This window comes from Sorex fumeus, unplaced genomic scaffold (genome assembly GCF_029834395.1).
Source record: "Sorex fumeus unplaced genomic scaffold, SorFum_2.1 ptg000116l, whole genome shotgun sequence".
Taxonomy (NCBI): domain Eukaryota; kingdom Metazoa; phylum Chordata; class Mammalia; order Eulipotyphla; family Soricidae; genus Sorex; species Sorex fumeus.
The window spans coordinates 2,101,483-2,107,116 of record NW_026606173.1 but is presented as its reverse complement, the minus strand read 5'-3'; positions in this window follow the sequence as shown (position 1 = coordinate 2,107,116).

The following is a 5,634-nucleotide window of genomic DNA, read 5'->3' as shown; positions in this document are numbered from 1 at the left end:
TTGTGGACACGAAAATGTAGAGCTGAACAGGGTGGAATGGATAGCCAAATGAACAGCACGTCTCGTAGTAAGAACAGGCCACTGAAAACCAGCTTTGGCTTAATTGGACATTCACAAGTGGTGTAACGAAAACCTGACGGGAGTTGAGAATTAGATGAATTTCAGATTTGCAGTCAATGAATGGAACATTCTGTGGAGGAGATACCAATTGTTTCTGAAGTTTGGGTTATGTGGACAGGAAAATGGAGCTGAAGAGGGTTGAGTGGATAGCAAATTGAACAGCACGGCTGAGAGTATGAGCAGGCCACTTAAAACCAGCATTGGCTTACTTGGATATTTACCAGTGGTGTCACGAAAACCTGCCGGGAGTGGAGATTCAGATGAATTCCAGATTCGCTGTGAATGAATGGAACATTCTGTAGTGGAGATAACAATGATTTCTCCAGTCTCTGTGGTGTGGACAGGAAAATGTAGAGCTGGCCAGGGTTGAGTGGATAGCCAATTGAACAGCACCACTGCGCTTGTGAAGAAAACACTTAAAACATTGGGTTACTTGGACATTCAACAGTGGTGTAACGAAAACCTGCCGGGAGTGGAGGTTCAGAGGAATTCCAGATTCGCAGTGAATGAATGGAACATTCTCTAGTGGAGATTCCAATGATTTCTGAAGGCTGGGTCGTGTGGAAGGAAAATCAAGAACTAATCAGGATTTAGTGGAAAGCCAATTGTATAGCATGGCTGCGAGTGTGAACATGCAGCTGAAAACCAGCATTGGGTTACTTGGACATTCATCAGTGGTGTAAGGAAAACCTGCATGGAGTGGAGAGTCAGTTGAATTCCACATTCGCAGTGAATGAATGGAACATTCTGTAGAGGAGATTCCAATGATTTCTGAAGCCTGTGTTGTGTGGACAGGAAAATGAAGAGCTGACCAGGCTTGAATCGATAGCCAAGTAAACAGCAGGGCTGCGAATATGAACAGGCCGCTGAAAACCAGCATTGGGTTACTTGGACATTCAACAGTGGTGTAATGAAAACCTGCGTGGAGTTGAGAGTCAGATGAATTCCAGATTCGCAGTGAATGAATGGAACATTCTGTAGTGGAGATAACAAAGATTTCTGAAGGCTGGTAGTGTGGTGGGACAATGAAGAGCTGAACAGGGTGGAGTGAATTGTCAATTAAACAGCACGGCTGCGAGTATGAACAGGCCTCTGAAAACCAGCATTAGCTTACTTGGACATTCACAAGTGGTGTAATGTTAACCAGGCGGGAGTGGAGAATCAGATAAACTCCAGACTCGCAGTGAATGAATGGAACATTCTGTAGTGGAGATTGCAATGATTTCTGAAATCTGGATTGTGGGGACACGAAAATGAAGAGCTGACCAGTGTTGAGTGGATAGCCTGTAAAAAGCCTCGGCTTCGAATGTGAACAGACCACTGAAAACCAGTATTGCATTACTTCGACTTTCAGCAGTGGTGTAACAAAAGCCTGCGTGGAGTGCAGATTCAGATGAATTCCAGATTCCCAGTGAATGAATGGAACATCCTGTAGTGGAGATTACAATGATTTCTGAAGGCTGGGTTGTGTGCACAGGAAAATGAGGAGCAAAACAGGTTGAGTGGATAGCCAATTGAACAGCACGACTGCGAACATGAACAGGCCTCTGAAAACCAGCATTGTTTTACTTGGACATTCACAAGTGGTGTAAGATAAATCTGCAGGTAGTGGAGATTCAGTTGAATTCCAGATTCGCAGTGAATGAATGGAACATTCTGTACTGGAGATTGCAATGATTTCTCAAGTCTGGATTGTTTGGACATGAAAATGAAGAGCTGACCACAGTTGTGTGGATACCCAGTAAAAAGCAGGGCTTAGAGTGTGAACAGACCGCTGAAAACCAGCATTGTGTTACTTGGACATTCATAAGTGGTGTAATGAAAGCCTACCTGGAGTGCAGATTCAGATGAATTCCAGATTGGCAGTGAATGAATGGAACATTCTGTACTGGCGATTCCAATGATTTCTGAAGTCTGATATTGTGGAAAAGAAAATGAAAGGCTGACCAGGTTTGAGTGGATAGACAATTGAACAGCACACTGCGAGTGTGAAAAGGCAGCTGAAAACCAGCATTGGATTACTTGGTCATTCACCAGTGCTGTAATGAAAACCTGCCTGGAGCGGAGTCAGATGAATTGCAGAATCGCAGTGAATGAATGGAACAGTCTGTAGTGGAGATCCCAATGATTTCTGAAGGCTGGTTTGTGTGGAGAGGAAAATGAAGAGCTGACCAATATTGAGTGGATAGCCCAGTGAACAGCACTTCTGCGAGTTGAACATGCCTCTGAAAACCAGTATTGAGTTACTTGGACATTCACCAGTGGCGTAACGAAAACCTGCCAGGAGTGGAGGTTCAGATGAATTCCAGATTCGCAGTGAATGAATGGAACATTCTCTAGTGGTGATTCCAATGATTTCTGAAGGCTGGGTTTTGTGGACAGGAAAATGTAGAGCTGAATAGGGTTGGGTGGATAGCCAAATGAACAGCACGGCTGAGTGTGTTAGCAGGCGGCTTAAAACCAGCATTGTCTTCCTTGGACATATACCAGTGGTGTCACGAAAACCTTCCAGGAGTGGAGACTCTGATGAATTCCAGATTCGCGTGATTGAATGGAACATTCTGTAGTGGTGATTGCCAACATTTAGAAATCTGGATAGTCTGGACAGGATATTGAAGAGCTGACCGATATTGAGTGGATAGCCAATGAACAGCACGGTTTCGAGTGTGAACAGACCAGTAAGAAGCAGCATTGCATTACTTGGACATTCATCAGTGGTGTAACGAAAGCCTTCCTGGAATGCAGATTGAGATTATTTCCAGATTCACAGTGAATGAATGGAAATTTCTGTAGTAGAGATTCCAATGATTTCTGAACGCTGGGTTGTGTGGACAGGAAAATGAAGAGCTGACTAGGTTTGACTGGATTGCCAATTGAACAGCAAGGCTGTGAGTGTGAACAGCCGCTGAAAACCAGCATTGGATTACCTGGTCATTCACCAGAGTTGTTAGGAAAATCTGCCTGGTGTGGAGAGTCAGAGGAATTCCAGATTCGCAGGGAACGAATGGAACATTCTGAAGTGGAGATAAGAATGATTTCTGAAGGCTCGGTGTGTGGAAGGAAAATCAAGAGCTAACCAGCGTTCACTGGATAGCCAATTGAACAGCACGGCTGCGAGTGTTAACACGCAGCTGAAACCAGCCTTGGGTTGCTTGGACATTCACCAGTGGTGAAACGAAAACCTGCTGGGAGTGGAGAACAAGATGAATTCAAGATTCGCGTGAATGAATGAAACATTCTGTAGTGTAGATTGCAATGGTTTCTGAGGTTTGTATTGTCTGAACTGGAAAAAGAAGAACTCACCAGTGTTGAGTCGCTAGACCGTGAACAGCACGGGTTCGAGTGTGAATAGACCGCTGAAAACCATCATTGCGTTACTTGAACATTCAGCAGTGGTGCAATGAAAACCTGCCGGGAGTGGAGATTCAGATGAATTCCAGATTCGCAGTGAATGCATGGAACATTCTCTAGTGGTGATTCCAATGATTTCTGAAGGCTGGGTTTTGTGGACACGAAAATGTAGAGCTGAACAGGGTGGAATGGATAGCCAAATGAACAGCACGTCTCGTAGTAAGAACAGGCCACTGAAAACCAGCTTTGGCTTAATTGGACATTCACAAGTGGTGTAACGAAAACCTGACGGGAGTTGAGAATTAGATGAATTTCAGATTTGCAGTCAATGAATGGAACATTCTGTGGAGGAGATACCAATTGTTTCTGAAGTTTGGGTTATGTGGACAGGAAAATGGAGCTGAAGAGGGTTGAGTGGATAGCAAATTGAACAGCACGGCTGAGAGTATGAGCAGGCCACTTAAAACCAGCATTGGCTTACTTGGATATTTACCAGTGGTGTCACGAAAACCTGCCGGGAGTGGAGATTCAGATGAATTCCAGATTCGCTGTGAATGAATGGAACATTCTGTAGTGGAGATAACAATGATTTCTCCAGTCTCTGTGGTGTGGACAGGAAAATGTAGAGCTGGCCAGGGTTGAGTGGATAGCCAATTGAACAGCACCACTGCGCTTGTGAAGAAAACACTTAAAACATTGGGTTACTTGGACATTCAACAGTGGTGTAACGAAAACCTGCCGGGAGTGGAGGTTCAGAGGAATTCCAGATTCGCAGTGAATGAATGGAACATTCTCTAGTGGAGATTCCAATGATTTCTGAAGGCTGGGTCGTGTGGAAGGAAAATCAAGAACTAATCAGGATTTAGTGGAAAGCCAATTGTATAGCATGGCTGCGAGTGTGAACATGCAGCTGAAAACCAGCATTGGGTTACTTGGACATTCATCAGTGGTGTAAGGAAAACCTGCATGGAGTGGAGAGTCAGTTGAATTCCACATTCGCAGTGAATGAATGGAACATTCTGTAGAGGAGATTCCAATGATTTCTGAAGCCTGTGTTGTGTGGACAGGAAAATGAAGAGCTGACCAGGCTTGAATCGATAGCCAAGTAAACAGCAGGGCTGCGAATATGAACAGGCCGCTGAAAACCAGCATTGGGTTACTTGGACATTCAACAGTGGTGTAATGAAAACCTGCGTGGAGTTGAGAGTCAGATGAATTCCAGATTCGCAGTGAATGAATGGAACATTCTGTAGTGGAGATAACAAAGATTTCTGAAGGCTGGTAGTGTGGTGGGACAATGAAGAGCTGAACAGGGTGGAGTGAATTGTCAATTAAACAGCACGGCTGCGAGTATGAACAGGCCTCTGAAAACCAGCATTGGCTTACTTGGACATTCACAAGTGGTGTAATGTTAACCAGGCGGGAGTGGAGAATCAGATAAACTCCAGACTCGCAGTGAATGAATGGAACATTCTGTAGTGGAGATTGCAATGATTTCTGAAATCTGGATTGTGGGGACACGAAAATGAAGAGCTGACCAGTGTTGAGTGGATAGCCTGTAAAAAGCCTCGGCTTCGAATGTGAACAGACCACTGAAAACCAGTATTGCATTACTTCGACTTTCAGCAGTGGTGTAACGAAAGCCTGCGTGGAGTGCAGATTCAGATGAATTCCAGATTCCCAGTGAATGAATGGAACATCCTGTAGTGGAGATTACAATGATTTCTGAAGGCTGGGTTGTGTGCACAGGAAAATGAGGAGCAAAACAGGTTGAGTGGATAGCCAATTGAACAGCACGACTGCGAACATGAACAGGCCTCTGAAAACCAGCATTGTTTTACTTGGACATTCACAAGTGGTGTAAGATAAATCTGCAGGTAGTGGAGATTCAGTTGAATTCCAGATTCGCAGTGAATGAATGGAACATTCTGTACTGGAGATTGCAATGATTTCTCAAGTCTGGATTGTTTGGACATGAAAATGAAGAGCTGACCACAGTTGTGTGGATACCCAGTAAAAAGCAGGGCTTAGAGTGTGAACAGACCGCTGAAAACCAGCATTGTGTTACTTGGACATTCATAAGTGGTGTAATGAAAGCCTACCTGGAGTGCAGATTCAGATGAATTCCAGATTGGCAGTGAATGAATGGAACATTCTGTACTG